The sequence below is a fragment of the Capsicum annuum genome, chromosome 10, assembly GCF_002878395.1.
Source record: "Capsicum annuum cultivar UCD-10X-F1 chromosome 10, UCD10Xv1.1, whole genome shotgun sequence".
Classification (NCBI taxonomy): Eukaryota; Viridiplantae; Streptophyta; class Magnoliopsida; order Solanales; family Solanaceae; genus Capsicum; species Capsicum annuum.
The window spans coordinates 157,861,945-157,880,720 of NC_061120.1; the positions used below are offsets into that span (position 1 = coordinate 157,861,945).

General features: G+C 30.8%; 1 long non-coding RNA gene across 1 annotated transcript; it reads left to right on the plus strand.

Annotated features, from left to right (window-relative positions):
• The first annotated feature begins 10,086 nt into the window (after positions 1 to 10,086).
• Positions 10,087 to 11,114, plus strand: LOC107845036. Its single transcript, XR_001666685.2, has 3 exons — positions 10,087 to 10,244; positions 10,398 to 10,515; positions 10,723 to 11,114. It is a non-coding gene; the product is annotated as an uncharacterized LOC107845036 (long non-coding RNA).
• Positions 11,115 to 18,776: the final 7,662 nt, after the last annotated feature.

Here is an 18,776-nt window from a genome sequence, read left to right on the forward strand (position 1 = left end):
TTGTTAAATCATGATAGCGAACTAGACAAGACAAGGTCGAGATTCAGCGATATGTATTTACGCTGCTTCATAATATAAAAATGATGGCTAATCAATATAATCAACACAAAACAAGGAGCTTATTCAAGGCAGCCAAATTGAAAACTACGACGAAACACTGATTTAACGAAATAGCATAACCAAAATGATCACAAACAAGTCCTAAGGTCATCAACGGCTTCTACAGCAACAAACCCCAGACTCATTCACGATTACGATTAAGAAACTAACTGATTCTATGGAGAACAGGGATGAAGAAGAAAACGATGAAATTAAAAAGGGCGAGAGCGTGTTTACCTCCTTCGGGGCAGCAAAATGGGATAACGAGCTAACGTCGAGATGCGCCATAACCGGATATGTGCGTTATCAATTCAGGAACAGGAACCTCCGATTAGTTAACCAACTTTTAAAAAGATGAACTAAAGAAAGAATATTTTTACTGAATGAAACTGTTTTATCTCCAAATTTTCTCCCCCCCTTTTTTTTTACCTAGCCTTCTCAGAAAGTTTTCTCGAACCCCCAAATTTCCGAACCCCCTTCCTCCTGGTTTGATTTTCTTTTTATAGGGAAAAATTAGGCTCCCCTCCTGATTGCTCAATCGATGTGGGAAAAATAAAGTCGGGGGGTAATTTATGGATTGCCCATTGAGACATTTTGAAAATTCAAACTGAAAAATCCCCCCATAGCTTGGTTTCAACAACAATTAGTACCAATTTTTGGATTTCTTGAGGGAAAATACAACGGGTGTACCAATAGAATTTGAAAAAAATAAATTGTATCCCTAAACCAATTAAAATCAACCATGTACGAAATCGTTCAAAGCAACCCAAAAAACTCGAGATTCAAATGTTGGAGGGGGCCAACGCATCAATTTTGAAAGCTTCTAGACCCTTCTCATACAGATTCGCATGGGACGCGTGAAGAAGACTAAAAGTGGTTGGTTTTGGGTTGATTTCTGTTGAAAAAGGGTTGGTCATGGCTGTTTTTGGTGGGTCGGTTTTCGATTGTAGTTGGTGGTGGAAACAGCTTATGCTGTTGTACGTGACATTGTTGCTGTTGTTTTGTGTTGTACGTTAGTTGATGGAAGGGAGAGGGTAGAGGATTGGGCTGGACCGGGTCATTATTGATTTTAAAAAGGATGTGGGCTTTTGTTGCTTATTTTGTTAATACAGAAAAGAAAAACGAATGGGCCTGGGCAGGTTTTTGGCTGGTGGGTTGCCAATTATTGTTAAATTGGGTTTTAATTGGGGTTATTTAATAATCCCAATTAAATCTAATTGGGGTTATTAAATAACCCAAATTAAATTTAATTGGATTTGAATAACCATAATTAAATTTAATTGGATTAAAAATAACTCTAATTAAATTTAATTGGATTAAAATAATTCCAATTAGAAAATGATAATTTTTGGGGATTAAGATTGAATTACCACTTAGGCGACTTATTTAAACTCTGACCAAATTGAATATCCACTGGTCAATTGCATTACAATTGGGGCCAATTTGATTTCAATTGAGGTTATATCTAATTAGTTCGCTAAATTGAATCGCAATCCAACACGAATTAAGTAACAAATTAACCTCGAGTTTCTTGATTTGGTAAAAATCAAACAAATATTCCTCCAAATAGAATATTTTGAGAACAAATCATATTTAAAATCAAGATTTTATCCATTTGGATTAATTTTCAAGTTTAATTAATAAAATTTTTATTTTAATAAAAAATATTCATTTAAATAACAAAATTTATACACTCTCATATATAAAAATACAAAAACATATAATCATTAATTAAACAATAAAATTAACTCAAATAAATATTTTAAATTGCATTTGAATAAAATAATTATTATGATTTTATTTTAGAATTGAAGAAACTCGAAATTAAATTGGGTTGTGGAGGGCAAACATTAGGTGAACAACTGGTTGGCCAATTCTTCCATATGCAGTGAGTAAATTGTTAAAGTCCCCACTAAGCATCCAAGCCTCCTGCATATTAGCCCCAATATTCTTTAACTCACTCCATAGTGCTAATCTCTGAGCCAATAGGTTCTTTGCATAGATCACAGTGATTACAGCTGTAAAGTTGCTGTTGATATCCTTAACCTTGTAGTGAACAAATTGCTCATGCACATTCAAGATTTGTATGTCAACATGCGTCCTCCATAACAACCATATTCTGCCATTCTCATTATGTGGGTAATTGCAAAAATAGTTCCACTCTTTGGTGTACCTCTCCAACACCTTTTTAGCTTTGCTCTATTTTATTCTAGTTTCTAAACATCCAAACACATCAATTTTATTCTTTTTTTAAAAAGAGGAGCACCTCTTTCTATTTGAAGGGCTGGTTCAGCCCTCTTACATTTCTTGTGCAGAATATTATGGTGGCTAAAAGACCTTTTCAGGAGCATCCCTTGGGAGCTTGAGACTTTTACAATCGTGCTCGCCAATACTGCAAACTGATTACCTGACTTCTCCTGATGGCTTGAGCTTGAGATCATAGTATGTGGTGCATCATCTTCAGTATCAGTTTTATCTTGTATTGCTATACTATGTGTATCAACTGGTTCCTTAGCAGTATTTCCAGGTGGGTTTTCTGGTTGAGGTTGTCAAGTTTGCACCATTCTTTCCTTCTTCTACCTCGTCTTATCGTTCTAGGGGGTTCTTTGAACTCCTCCACCTCTTACCCTGTAGATTCTTTACTTTCTTGTCTTTCTTCCCATTCCAACATTCCTCAGTATTGTGCCCATATCATATACACTCATTGCAGAACTTTGGATTTCAATCATACTCTACTGCATGTTTAATTGATCCATATGGTGTTTCTATCACAATCATATCAATCATTGGTTGCGATATATCCACCTCAATCAATACTCTTGCATAAGAAATTTTTGTCATGTTGGCAGTATATTTATCTGTATTCAACGGCTTACCCACCGCGCTAGCCACCTTTTTTAGAACTTTATGCGACTAGTACCCTACCGGCAATCCGTTGAAGTTTACCCACAGCAGAAGCATAGTAATAGATTCTGCATCAAACATAAAATTCACCACCCATTGCTTCAGTATAAATGGTTTATTATAATATGTATATAGTCTCTTCTGAAGTATCTCATCTCGATCCACTATTGTTTTAAAGCAAAAGACATAATACCTGTCATTATGGTAGAGAATTTGGGGTTTCTTTACAAAATTCCATACATTTATCACAAAATTATCCATAGAATTCTCATATGGAGTTTCTCCCAACACATAGCCAATAAGAGCGGTTGACCAATGTTCATCAGCTGATTTAATGGCATCTGTTGTTAATTTTACTACCATTTATCCTTTCCGTTGATTAGGTGAACTGTACACCAGCTTAAGTCTCTTCCCTTCCTCCTTTCTATGTGGTTCATTATTTGGGTTCCGCTTGTTGTTTTATTTTGTTTCCTGTTTCGAGCTCGTGGATGCACCCACATTGGAGAATTGTAATCTCCTAGGGAGATTCACTGAAGTGGCTATTGGTTGCTTTCCATAATCTGGCCATATAGTATTGGACTCATCAATTTTATCTTCCAATTCTTCCTCCTTTTGAATTGTCTAGATTTGAGCTGGTAGGAAGCTACCAAAGGTGAGTAGAGAGAGAGTTTGACGTTGTCCAGTTGTCAGAGTCACCATAGTCTCCGCCGAAGTCGCCTTGTTCTGCCGCCTTGCCATTTTAGTGAGTTTATTTAACCCAGACCAGCTTTACATTTCTCTTTGTATATATTTTATTCAACTGTACAATTTCAGCAGAAGTGGAAATATAGCAAATATCTTCCCCATTTTCTCTCTCTAGAAGATTCACTTTCAGTTCTTGTGTAAAGTGACTTATTATCTCGATATGGTATCAAAGCCAAGTTTTTCGATGGGGTTATTGAGTTCGCATAGTGTTTTCCTCATTTTTCCAGTGGTTTTGATGATGGGCTTTTGATGCGAACACTGTTTTCCGGTGAGTTTAGGGTTGTCGATAGTTTTTTGATGATTGTAGTAGCTACTTTTTCAATAATTTTCAGCTATTTTTGGTGATATTTTTTCACTCTCTCTATATTGCTAGCGTTTGTTTGGCTATCCTTTGTTATTTCTATGGGTTCGATTTTTGCTTCTACGAGTACTACTACTAGTGCCTTATCTCCTTTTTCCATCTTGTATTTACCTCCCTCTGACTCTCAGGGAACCATTTTGGTCAATACAACTTTTAATGGTACCGGTTATGGGAGTTGGAGGAGGGGAATGATGTTAGGGTTGTCTTGTAAGAACAAATTAGTGCTGATAAATGGTAGTGTGTCCAAACCTGAACCTACTTCGCCACTTTTTAAGCCTTTTATTTGGTGTAATGATATGGTAGTTGCTTAGATCTTAAATAGCCTAGATAAGGAAATTAGGGAAATAGTGATGTAAACTGAATCTACTGAAAAACTTTGGAAGGATATAGAATGGAGATTTGGAAAAGCTAGTGGTCTTAAAATTTTCCAAATCCTGAAAGATATTTCTTCCATTACCCAGGGAAACTCTAATATCGCCTCATACTTCAATCAAATTAAGAGTCTTTGGGATGAGTTCTGTTTTTCCATTTCATATCCATGTGAGTGTGGTTGCAAAAAGGCTTTTCAGAAACTTGATGAAGAATAGAGGGTTCATCAGTTCTTAAGTAGTCTGAACGACTCTTACTCTACCATTAAGAGGAAAATCCTTTTGATGAAGCCTTTACCTGATGTGGACATTGTCTATTCCATGATCATAAATGATGAGAGTCAATCTGAATTTCAAAATTCTCCTATAGCATCATTCAGTGCTGAATTTACCTCCTTCTCCATAGTCATCCAAAAACCGTACAATCATAAGATCAACTTTGAGTCTTCTAATAAAGGCACTTTTGATTCTTCCAAAAGAAATAACTTGACCTGTAGGTATTGTAAGAAACCAGGTCATGTCATTGAACAATGCTACAAACTGCATGGGTTTTCACCAAATACTAGACCTCCCAAGTTCAAAAGTATTGCTGCACTTGTTCAGGTTGCATAAAATCAGTCCCTGGGAATGTCTGAGTCTTGCACTTCAAATGCCAAACCTATGCCTGCTGAATACGGAGGCACCAATGTATCTCAAGAGAAATTTACTCAGCTGGTGAACTTACTTCAGCAATGTAATTGGTACCTCCTACTTATGAAATTCCTGGAGGTTCAGTCAACTATTCAAGTCTGCTTAACTTTTCTACTTTTAACAAGCATGATTTCATGGCATGTCTTTTCTAAATAAAGAATAGTCCTTGGATTATTGACTCAGGTGCAACAAATCACATGACTCCGCACTCTTCTTTTCTCACAAATATTAAACCTCTTATTTTTTCTTATCTTATTACTTTACCTAATGGTTACAAAGCAAAATTCACTAACACTGGAATTCTCAACCTTTCTCCTGATATTACTTTACAAGATGTCCTTGTAGTCCCATCTTTTTAGTATAACTTGATTTCCCTTCCACAGCTGTTGTCCCAATTAGATTGTGTAGTTTATTTTTCTCTTGTTCATTGTTTCGTGTAGGGCCTTTCTCTGAAAAGGCCAGTGTTAATTGGTAATTTTGAGAATGGACTCTACATCCTCAAGGCCACCACCTTAGCAAGACTTGTTGATCCTGGTTGCCTTGATGATTTTCCTTCTTTAAATTCACCTGTAAATGCCATTACTGCCACTGTTTTGTCTGATATGAATAAGAGCAGTAGTTTATCATCTTTTAATAATCATTCCATTACTAACTCTTTACCTGTTCCTTCTAGTTTATCTACTGATTATGCATGGCATCTTAGACTGGGAAATATGCCTTTTACTAAAATGAAAACTATTCCATGCTTATCTGATAAGCTCTCCCAAAAGCAGTTTTTCCTTTGTCTAGTTTGTCCTATGGCTAGGCAACAAAGAATGCATTTTCCTGAAAGTCAAATTTACTCTACTAAACCTTTTCAACTCATACACATTGATTTGTAGAGACCATACCATACATAGAATTACAATGGATTCAAGTACTTTATGACAATTGTAGATGATTATAGAAGAACTACTTGGACCCATCTTTTTTCCTGTAAAGGCAATGCCTTTTCCATTCTTAAATCATTTATAGCCTTAATTTAAATTCAATTTCATATCACTGTTCAGACTGTAAGGTCTGATAATGCCTTTGAATTAGGGTCCGGTTCAGCTACATGAGCTTACTTTTCTACTCATGGCATTATGCATTAAACCATATGTCCTCACACCCTTCAACAAAATGAGGTGGTGGAGAGAAAACACAAACATCTTCTTGAAACTGCTAGAGCACTTCTTTTTCAATCCAAGCTTCCTGTCAAGTATTGAGGGGAATGCATTCTTACAACCACTTATCTTATTAATAGGTCCCCCCCTAAGAACAAATCTCCTTTTGAGCTATTTCATGGAACCATTCCCATTATTTCCCATCTTAAATCCTTTGGATGTCTCAGTTTTGCTGCTGTCCCTAAACCTTATAGGGACAAGTTTTTCTCAAGAACTATTCCATCCATCTTTATTGGTTATCCACCTGAAAAGAAGGGTTACAAATTGCTTAATCTCAATAATTTCTCTATTTTTTACTCTAGAGATGTGATTTTTCACGAGCACATTTTTTCTTGTTCTTGTTCTTCCTCTTCCCACCTTTTTCCACCTTCTATATTTGTTCCTGACTCATATATTCCTCATTCTTCTGTTTTACCTCCTGTTGCTCCCACTAGTTCTCGTTCTTCTCCTTCCTCTCCCCCTTTAAGAAAATCCTCTAGAATTCTTTCTGTTCCTTCTTACCTTGCTGATTATGTTTGAACCTCTGTCACTAGCTCTAAAGATAATTATCATGGTTCTCTGCACGATCCTCTTTTCAATCATCAATCAACCTCCAATCCTGCTTAGTAGGAGGCTTTGATGAAGGAGTTTCAAGCCTTGGAACTAAACAACACTTGGGATATAGTGCCTTTGCCTTCTGAAAAAAAAACTCTTCCTTGTAAATAGGTTTATAACATCAAGCAACGAGCCGGTGATTCTATTGAGAGATATAAAGCTAGATTAGTTATTAAAGGTGATGTTCAACAGGAAGGGGTTGATTTTATGAAAACTTTCTCTCATGTGGTCAAATGGACTACTATAAGGTGTGTATTGTCTGTGGCAACAAAAAAAGGGTTTGGTTGTGTATCAACTTGATGTTAACAATGCCTTTTTACTTGGTGATATTGTTAAAAATGTTTACATGAAGGTTCCTCAGGGCATGACTGTTTCCTCTTCAACTGATGTACCTCTATGATCTTTAGCTTGCAAGCTAAATAAATCTTTATATGGGCTTAGACAAGCTTCTAGGCAGTGGTATGCCAAACTTGACTCAGCCCTTTAACCAACAAGGTTCCAACCTAGCATGAATGATTATTCCTTGTTCCTAAAGACTGTTGGGAACACTCTCACTGTGGTTGCATCTATGTGGATGATATCACCTTATCTCATAATAATAAATCTTAAAAATATGAATAAGAGTGAAATTAAATTATTATAAGTCAACAATTGTGCTGACTAAAAATTTAAAATATCATACTATTATTTTACTAAAAAAATATAAATAATTGGTCAAAATTGAACCCAAAAAGAATTCTCAAATTTAATTTTTAAATTATTTTTCACTTCATCTCATGAAAATAAATCTTTAAAATATACATAGGAGTGAAATTTTGTTATTAGAAGTCAACACTCGTGTTAACTAAAGATTTAAAGTATTTTCATATTATTTCACTGCATTTTTTTAAGTAGTTGATAAAATTGAATTCAAAAAATCTCAAATTAAATATTTTATTATTATAATTATTTTTACTCCATCTCATTAAAAATAAACTTAGAAGTAAAATTAATTTACTTGAAGTCAACAATTGTATTGGCTAGTCATAAGATTCACAAATTGATACTCGGTTCAATCCTAATATAGATTGAATCAACATTTTCCAACTAGAAGTCTACCATTTATGCTGATTATAGTAATGACAAATTGAAACTCGATTCAATCCAAATATAGACTGAATCAATATTTCTCAATTAGAAGTCAAATATATATTTTGACTATAATCGTGATAAATTAAGATCTCATTCGATCTCAATAGAGATTGAAACAACAGTTCACAATTAGAAGTAAGCCATTTATGCTGACTATAGTCATGACAAATTCAAACTCAATTTAATTCTAATATGGATTGAATCAACATTTCTCAATTAGAAGCCAACCATTAATGTTGATTGTAGTCAAGGCAAACTAAGATGTAATTCAATCCTATCATAGAGTGAAATATTATTTAAATTAGAAGTCAAATATTTATGTTGATTATAGTCGCAATAAATTGTGACTCAATTTAATTTTAACGTAGAATGAATCAATATTTTTCAGTTAGAAGTCAAATATTTATATTGATTACAACCATGATAAACTGAGACTTAATTTAGTTCTAATGTAGATTGAATCAATATTTGATAAGTGACGTCAAACATTTATATTAAATTTAGTCGCGACAAATAGAAACTCAATTTAAGCATAATACAAATTGAATTAACATTCGTTAGTTAGAAGTTAGTTATTTATGTTGACTATAATAGTGATAAATTGAGATTCAATTCGCATTAGATTGAATAAGTATACCCCATTTAGAAGTCAACTAATTATTTTGAGTTTTGTAATGAAAAATTGAGACTATATTCAATCCTAACGCAGATTGAATTACTATTTCTCAATTAGAAGTCATCTAATTATGACAACTACAGTTGTGACAATTGAGACTCATTTTTTTTTATTGATGTGTGAGTTTTAATTTATTAATAAACCTTTTAAAATGTTAAAAAATATCACTAATTTTTTCATATTTTCAATATTAAAAATACAAACCTTCACGACTTAATAAAAAAACCATACTTTATTGATTTACTAAATAAAGAAAAATAATAATTAGAGCTGTAGGATGCGCGAAGATGATGTTATTCCAACTAACTGATCAAGTATTAAATCAAGAGTCCTCAGGTCCTGAGTTTTAGGTCCTAAGTGATAAATTGAGACTCAATTGAATCTTAACATATATTGAATCAATATTTTTCTAATTAGAAATTAGCTATTTATGCTGACTATCTTCATAACAAATTGAGACTCAATTCAATCTTAGCATACATGTAATCAATATTCTCCAGTTAGAAGTCAATCATTTAAGTTGACTATTATCATAACAAATTGAGACTCAATTCAATCCTCACATAAATTGAATCAATATTTTTCTATTCAAAGTCAACTTATTTTGTTAACAATAACCGTAACAAATTGAAACTCAAGTTTTTTTTTATTTGTGAGACCTAATTTCATTGTGAACCTTTTAAATCATTGAAAGTACTCACTAATATTTTTATATTTTGAATATTATAAAAAAAATATAAATATATATTTCATTAATTTACTAAATAAAGAAATTAAATAATTAGAGTTGTAGGATGATCGAAGATGATGCTGTTTAAACTAATTAATCAAGTTTTAAGTTAAAAGTCCTTAGATTCCGAGTTCGACTCTAAGTTTATTATGAAGGAATTCACCCATTTAGTTGAAGATTCTTTTGTCAAAATTAATTTAATTTAAATAAAAAAAATGTACAATTAAATTTCTTTTACTATGTATGAGGTACATCAAATCAAACTTGTGTGAAGCATTATTTGATTGACAAATGGAAATAGAGGGATCCACTTACCAATCTATCAAAGGACACATTAATGTCCTTTTTTCACTAACTTTCTGTCATTCTTTCAATTACATAAACTAGCATACCTAAGACATTAATTACAATTAATGACAATAGTTTCTCAAAATTACAACTAATAGCAAAAGTAACAATATTTTACCCTTTTTATTGAGAAGCACGCGACTTTAACTCATTACCCTCTTTTCGCGTCACTTCCTTTACATTATCCTCTTTTCACGCCAATTTATCAGTTTCAATTTTCTCCAATGTCTTTCTTCGATAATTTTTTTTTTCAAATTCCGTTTTTTTTCTCTCTCTTATCAATCTCCATTTGAAAAGTTGAAGAATTTTCCATTTCTATATATCCATGGCTTTTAAGAACTTCAGCGATAAAAACATTGTTTTTTGAAAGCTCAAATCCAAGCCTGAAAATAAGGTTTCCTCTTTTAATTTTTATTTAACCTTTTTGGACTCTTTTATATTGAATTTTGTTGATTACATAGAATTTATTTAGATCTATTTTAGATCTGTTAATTTTGGTTGATTTTCTACATGATTTTTAATTCCAAATTTTGATTTGTTTTGTTAGATGTGTTTCGATTGCAATGCTAAGAATCCAACTTGGGCATCGGTGACGTATAGGATCTTCTTGTGTATTGATTGCTCCATTGTCATCGCAGACTTGACGTTCATATCAGTTTTGTTAGGTCACTTTTTTTTTTCGTTTTATAGCTATTATTTTGGCTTAATGAGCTGATTTTTGCTTGGTACGGTTTAATATGGCTGAATTTTTAGCGATAATATGTTAAAAATTCCGACTTTGGTACAAGTTAGACACTAGTGAAATGCAGAAAGTTTGAATTTTTGCTTCATTTTTTTGTTTTGGTGTTTTGTATTTTTTGGTGTTTTTTCAGCCAAGGGATGCCGTTTCCGGCGATGGGTGGGCTGGTGGCTTCGATTGGACTCATCAGTTTCGGCATTTCCCGATGGATTTTCGACAGAGGGAAGGTCTATCCGGCGAATTTCACCGTGACAATGACCAACAACGGCAGTAATTAATGGTGTTTTACCAGCGAGTATTAGCCTGGACCATTCATGTATTCATAAAATAGATATGTCTATGTTGTAATATAAGTATAATATGTATTCTGTAAATACAAAGTGCCACTGTTTTGAAATGTAAAGTATATACATGTCACAGTTTAGATATGTTTTTATGAATACATATTGCTAGATTTGTATTTATGTTAAGTTGTATTTGTTATTCATTAGATTTTGACTATGATATGTACTTCTTTCTTCTTGATAAGCATGATTTTTGTACCAGTTATATATAAATAAAATACATATGTATTTGATTTACTTGAAGTATATTAAATGTATTTGTTATCGGTTAGATATATTTTTTTTGTTATTATTAATATTTGTATTTATTGCTCACTTGTATTTGTTATTTTTGAGATGATGACAATGTTTGTATTTTGATGTTCGATAATTTAGATATGAAACAGTGATGTATTCACAAAATATATATGATAGTTTTATGATATATTGTATAATGAAACTGTAAGATGTATTTCATAAATGCATATGTGTCGCTGTTTTTACATATAATTATATTTTTGTGGTGTAAGGTGTTACGTGATCAGATATACATAACAAGAGTATTGCCCAAACTTGCTCTACATATAGGATGTCATACGGTCAATGACACTGAAGATGGTATTAAGTATATGTTAACGAAAAATTAGTACAAGATGTTTTGTAATAATAACATTTTTGTTGTCTACATGAAGAAGAAGAAGAACTGTGTGGTCCAAGCGCAATTAGGGAGAATTTGTTGTATTTGATAACAGTTAACTTTAGGTGGACTAAAATTTAATTGAATATTTCTTAGGTTTCATATGTTACGTTAATGTTGAAAGTCGTTATTTTAATGTTCATTTTATATGATATTTAGATTTTTGATGTTTAAACTATAAAATGGAATTTTTCTTGGTTAGTTTATGTTACTGTTATGCATATGTCGGTAGAATATGTGGTTTTCAGTTTTGAATATATTTTTGAGTAATTAATATGTATATTCCAGTTACTATATGTATTTTTCATATATGCATTTGTATTTTCCATTTGATGCATATGTATTTTGAGTAATGCATAAGTATTTTGAGTAATGCATGTGTATTTATGCATAATGCTTATGTATATATTATTAATGCACATATATTTATGCATAATGCATATGTATATATGAATATTGCATATGGTTTTTACAAGTCTGAATATATATTTTCTGCTATGGATATAAATATATCCATTTGTCTAAATATGCATTTTTCAGCTATGCATATGTATATATAGTTGTCCAGTTTAATACATATATTTTTTACTAGATATACATATGTATTTAAGCAGATATGTATTTATGAGTTATCCATAGATTATTTTCAATTATGTATATATATCTATGAATAATACATATTTACGTACGATTAATGCATATATATTTTTTAAAAAAACATACGTATTTAAAGTTTTGATTACGTAATTGCTATGTCTTTATATGTATTTTTAATTTTTTTTTATTTATTACATAAAGGTATGTTAACTTATTCTTAGTTTTTATAGATGGGCATAGGTACTTAATAGATTCTCATATGATAAGTGTGACTTTCAGTTTTTTAGGTATAAATCAATAATGTTATATGTCTTGTATAATATATTCATAATGAATTAAGTTAACCAAGTTCAGTAAAAAAATTGTTACAATTTAACTATAACTAGTTCAATTTAACAGATCAACATTCAAACTATAACTGCAACATTTAAATTATAACAATATTAATGCACATTTTCTCATAGACGCCACATATATGCATAATGTGGTACATCATTGTACACACCACCAACAACTTTTATGATGCTTGCATTACGATCAGAAACTACACACATATGTTTTCTTTCATCGTATGTTTCCTTCAGATTCTCAAAGAACCAAGTCCAAGATGCATCATTTCCAGAATCAAGTACACCATATGCCAAAGGAAATATATGTCCTGCATATTGAAAAAATACATATAAGAATACATGATTTTTACACATAAAATACTGCATATGTATATTATAAATACACACAGCTAAAAACATATGAAACTGTCAGTGAACACATAAACGTACTGCATATGTATATTATAAATACATATAGCTGGAAACATATGTAATCTTCATAATGTTGTTTATATGTCCATTTATAAGAGTGTTTAATAAGAACATGTATACTTGCCATTGTCAATCTCCAAAACACAAAAAAATAGTAAAAATAAACTTAAATATCAAATACGTATTATATACAACAACTAATTCATATATACAAAATTGCAAAATGAATTCCAACGAAAAGATATTTTTTATTCAAATACTTGTTATCATCGACAAAAATTTAAATTTAACATATAACAATTATATCTCAATTTTCACATTACATAACGACACATGTAACTTTGAATTTTAAAAAAAGAATTTTGATCAAATCATTTTTTTTGAGAACTGATAAAATTCATATACGATCTCAGATTTTTGAATTTCGTGACTGTTACGCAATTTTGTTACAAGTTTTTCAGTAATTTTTGTAATTTTATTTTATGAAAATCACAAATAGAATCAAGTTTGTTTAAATCTCAAATACGTACTATATAAAACAACTAATTCGTATATAAAAAACTGCAATTCAAACAGAAAATTTTTTTTAGTCGATTAGTTACTCTAAACTAAAATTCAAATTTAACGTATAAAAATTGCATCTCAACTTTCAAATAACAGAACAACAAAAACAAATTTGAAATTGAAAAAAAAAATTTGCTTAAACCATTTTTTGCAAGAACTGATAAAATTCATATACGATCTCAAATTTTTGAATTTCGCGACTGTTACACAAATTTGTTACAAGTTTTCAGCAATTTTGCACTTTAATTTTATGAAAACCGCAAATAGAATAGAGTTAGTTGATCAATTCCTGTAATTGGACTATTGTATTTTCAATATTTTCTTTAAAATTTTAGTCGATCAGCAAAAAAAAAAATAGCATGAAGGAAAACGTTTTTGAATTTGAATCTATATTTTGAATTTGATTTGAGTTGCTGCATATGAAAAATGTTTTTTGAATTTTAATTAGTAGTTGTAATTTAACAGTTGTGGTAAAAAAAAAAGTTTTATAAGGTAAAGGAATCTGTAAAATTAAATGTGCCATAAATTAAGGTACAACTTTTTCTCTTATTTAACTCAAACAGATTAACATTAAATTAGGAAGGAAATATCTGATTGTATATGTATTTAAATAGCAACAGTTTACTGAAATACAAAATACATATTGCTATTTTTTGTAATTTTGAAACTGTTGCTATAAAAGTTACAATTAAGGCTCTATAGTTGCTATTTCTGAAATTTTCCCTTTAAATTTCCTCATTTATCATTTTTCTTATTTCAATACATGCCATTTTTAAAAAACACTCCAAGATATTTTATTTTTTATTTTATTGAATTTTTTCTAAGAAAATTATGTTATGTGTTTATTTATTATTTATATGACATAATTTAGATTTTTTTCTATTTGAAAATTTAGTTTTAAAGAATGATATTTACTGGATCTGGTTGACCATTTAATTAGTTTTTTTTTTTGTTATTTAGTGACTCTTTCAAGGCTCATTTGTTTGCACTTAATGGAGGTCTGAATCTGAATGGTTCAGACTTCAGACTATTAAGTGTATTTATTTTTTATTAAGATTTGAGCTCTTAATAGCTCTGAATAAGTCTTAATCATTCAGATATAGAATCAAGTCTTAATAGGTCTGAAGAGGTATTCTGATATTGGATAATTTTCACCGTCACTCTATTCATAATCATCGGTCACCACATCTGCCACCGCCATCATTGTCAACCACCACCCACTACCACCAACCACCTCCACCTTCACAACCATCATCGGAAAATATTGCTACCAATCACTATTGTCAATCACTACCACACCTACTACCTCTATTATTCTAATTATATTTAACGCCACCACCACCGTCAACAACACCACCATTATCAACCACTACCAGCCAAATACCTATTATCGACCAACTCATCTATCACAACTAGCACCACCGCTAACTACCACTAATACATCACAACCTCCACACATTCTTCGGTGGCCACCACCATTGGCGCTAGTAACGTCACCTCTATAATCACTTCAATCACTATCATTGCTATAATTTATCTCTACTAGAAACCATCTCCGCCGTCATAACTAACAATATCTCCAACTAGCATGAACACATCGTCAATCATCATTCATTCATTTTTCAGCCATCACAATCAACACTTTCAACTACTAACATCAAGCGACGTCACATCACAATCACTACCACCATTATTAACTGTTACCATCATAACAGTCACTACAATACCAACTATCACAACTATCACCACTAACATTACTAATCACTAACATAAATCATTGTCACTGCAATCACTATTATAAAGCATCTCTACTATCACTAACAAACATAAATATTTTTTCGTTCAATCAAATAGTAATGTTGTCGTATTAAATTACATATTTTCTGATATGTAATTAGTTTTTTATTAGAATTGTATTTTTTATTTTATTATATATACAAATAATTTTTTTTTTGTACATTCAGATATTGAAAATCAAACAGTCTTAACCATTCAGTTTTCAAATGTAGAGACAACATCTTAATCATTCAGACGTGCATTCAGATTCAGACGTCAGAATCTTAAAAAAAAAACAAATGCAGCCTCAATAGAGTTTTGAGATTAATATATAAGTTTTGAGTCTGATAATTTTTTGTAGAAGTTTTTGCTACGATAAATAAAAATAAAAATTATCAAGCTCATGTAGATAATTAGAGACTATGAACCATAAAAAATTGAGTTAATTCTTTGAATGATCACTTATCTTTTTAGAATTGCCTACTAAATTTATTTTTAAATTTTTTCCTCTTATTTTTTCATTCATCGTACTTTAAAAATTTTAACCTTTATAACTCATATCTTTTCAAATTCTATTCTTTGGACCCATCCGGCTATAAAAACTTTCTTTCTTTATAATAACTTTTCACTTTATTTAAAATTCATTGTTCGATTATTAAAAAATTAAAATACAATTTTCTTTATCTTGAATTTATATTTCAAATTTGACAAATAACTTATAGTTTATTTCCTATTTTCTTTCTATTAAAAGTTATGTTTAAATACATCAAAACATGTACCTCATTTCAAATATTCATTATAAAACATATAGTCAAACACCACACAATTTTCAGCTCTACATCATAAATTTCAATATAAAGTAAAAAAATATTTTGAATGCATCGCCAATAACGAAAAAAGGATCAAAAATATTTTTTAACTATTAAAAATAAATTAATTATATTCTTTTTTAGGCTCAAATTACTCTTACCGTTAATGAATCAACTCACTTTCATCTCTCAAAACTAACAAAATGTCAGACTTTGATGATGTGGATATTCACACCTTAAAAAAAGGCCTAATCTTCTCTATCGACACATCTTCAACCTTTTCCCCTTCCCTCTTTATCTGTATTGCACAACAAATTAGAAAACCACTCCACCTTGTCGGAAACGGCCCAATAAGTTTTGAGATCTAAAGTCAAATGCTTAATGAAGGTAGTATTTAAAAAAGTTTACAACTTGATATTATTTATTTTTATTTTAATATAATTATCTTAATGCTTGAAATAGAGAAAATTACAAAAAGAAACAAAGAATGCATAATATAAATTCTTTGTTATAGAATAATTATTTTTTTATTTTTAAATATGCAACATTTTTTAAAAATAAATATTAACCACCAAGTTGGGTGACGGCACTGGTGAATCTTTCATGGAGGTCTGACCTCCATCAGAAACAAGACATATGATCCATTGTTAAAATTAAGTAAGCATCCCACGAATTTGTAAGTTTCCCAAAAAAATTTCTGTAGATTATAAAGATGATGATTATATTCACCAAATGCTCCTTTAATACCCAAAGCTGAGTACAATTTCATTCAAGAACTACAAACAAATACAAAAATCTCTATTTTTTCAAAAATGAAGATAACCCCGAAATATCGTGTTTGGGTTGTGGATGAACAAAGCCTGCTAGAAGGAGTTTTGTACCTTACTGATGTGATATTTTGTATCCGTTTTGCTCTGATTGATCGTTGGTGTTTGGTGTAAATGAAATGCAATCTGCTATATCAAAGGATTCAAAAAACAAATTCAAGAAAAAAATCCGCTAATATGAGCTATAATAATTGACCGCGTCAAGGAAATTGAGAAAATTAAAATTTAATTAATGTGTTGGATATTGAAGAACAACTTATTACCCCCAATGACTTGTCTGGGTAAATGGGAGTTACTAGAATGTTGAAGCAATGCAGAAAGAAAAGAAAGAAGTGGACAAGTCAAAGGAAGAAGATTAGGCTTTTTTTTTAGGTCTGAATTTCCACATCTGTAAAATTAATCTATTATGTGAGTCATAATATGACATGGTAATCTGTTGGTTTTGAGGGGTAAAAGCAGGGGTGGACAAATCAAATCGTCAAGTCAAATCGAATAGATAAATTAAATCAAATTGAGAAAAAAAAATAACTTGTGATTTAGTTTGATTGGTTTGGCGTTGGAAAAGAACATCCGAACATTCTTGATTTGGTTTGATTTTAGCAAAAATAAAATCAAACCGAATCCAAACCAAACCGATATAATACATATATAATTTTAACTTTTTATACATAAAAAAATATTACTTATAATCTACTTTCTAATTACTTTAAATTACTTTTATTTATTTTTTATATTTAAAAATAGATATATATTCTTAGGCCTTTAGTTATAATATTTGTCCATTAGCAACAAATTAATACAAAACCCAATAAACCTAAAACTCTTCGGTTGCCCCATTTTTCATTTTACTTTTCAAGTTTCCAGGGAGTTCTCCTCATTATTTCCTCATCTTACTTTCCTCATCCTCCTCATTCCTCAATTTGGATTTAAGTTTGTTTCTCTTATTTCTCTTTTTTTCTTATGAAATTATATTATAGTTAATTGCTTTATGGAGTTAAGTTTTTAATAAGTTGTCTTCATCTTTATTTTCTAGTTTCTTAGAAGTCATTTACCTCTTGTTAATCACAATGTTGAATTTTTTAATTTTTAATTTTTTTTTTAATTCTAAAATTTTTTTCTTAGACTTCATTTTTAGTTTCTAATTGATGTTTCCTTTATGATGTTTTGTTTCTGTATTCTTTAGTATTTATTGCTACTGCTACGACAAGTCTTAAGTTGTTGTGTTCGCATTCTTACATGGAGACTACGACTGGAATAGATGTAGAAATGATTATCGATAATTCTCCGACTCTATCACTACCTCAAAAGAAAGGTAAAAGCACCCCTCTTCTCCACAATCCTCCTAAAAAGCAATAAAGAACAACTCCTACAAATTTCAATCTTATAGATGGTAATACTGAAAGAGAAAGGTCATAGATTTGGGATCATTTTAGTACATTTATCACTAAAGAAGGTAAATGTAGAGAAAAATGCAAATATCTTGTTAAACACTTTGCTGTCGAGACCAAAAGAAATGGGACTTCTACATTATAGTCCCATTCAAATGAAAAATGTCTCAAGTCTCTCTTTAGAGTTGCTGATAGAAGTTAGTCAACTTTGAAACCTATACCTATCAAAGTAGGGGGACGAGAAAATGAATAAAGTTCTTAACACGATCCGAACAAGAGCCTAGTCGTGTCGGGGGCCTCAAGCCCGATAGAGGCCGGAGAACACCCCCATTAGTCAATCATAACCGCCCTACACCATATGTCGAACTAATTCCAATTATATAACATAACAAAATAGAACAACCATAAATCAAATACAGTCAAACGGTGTTAGCCCCCATACCAA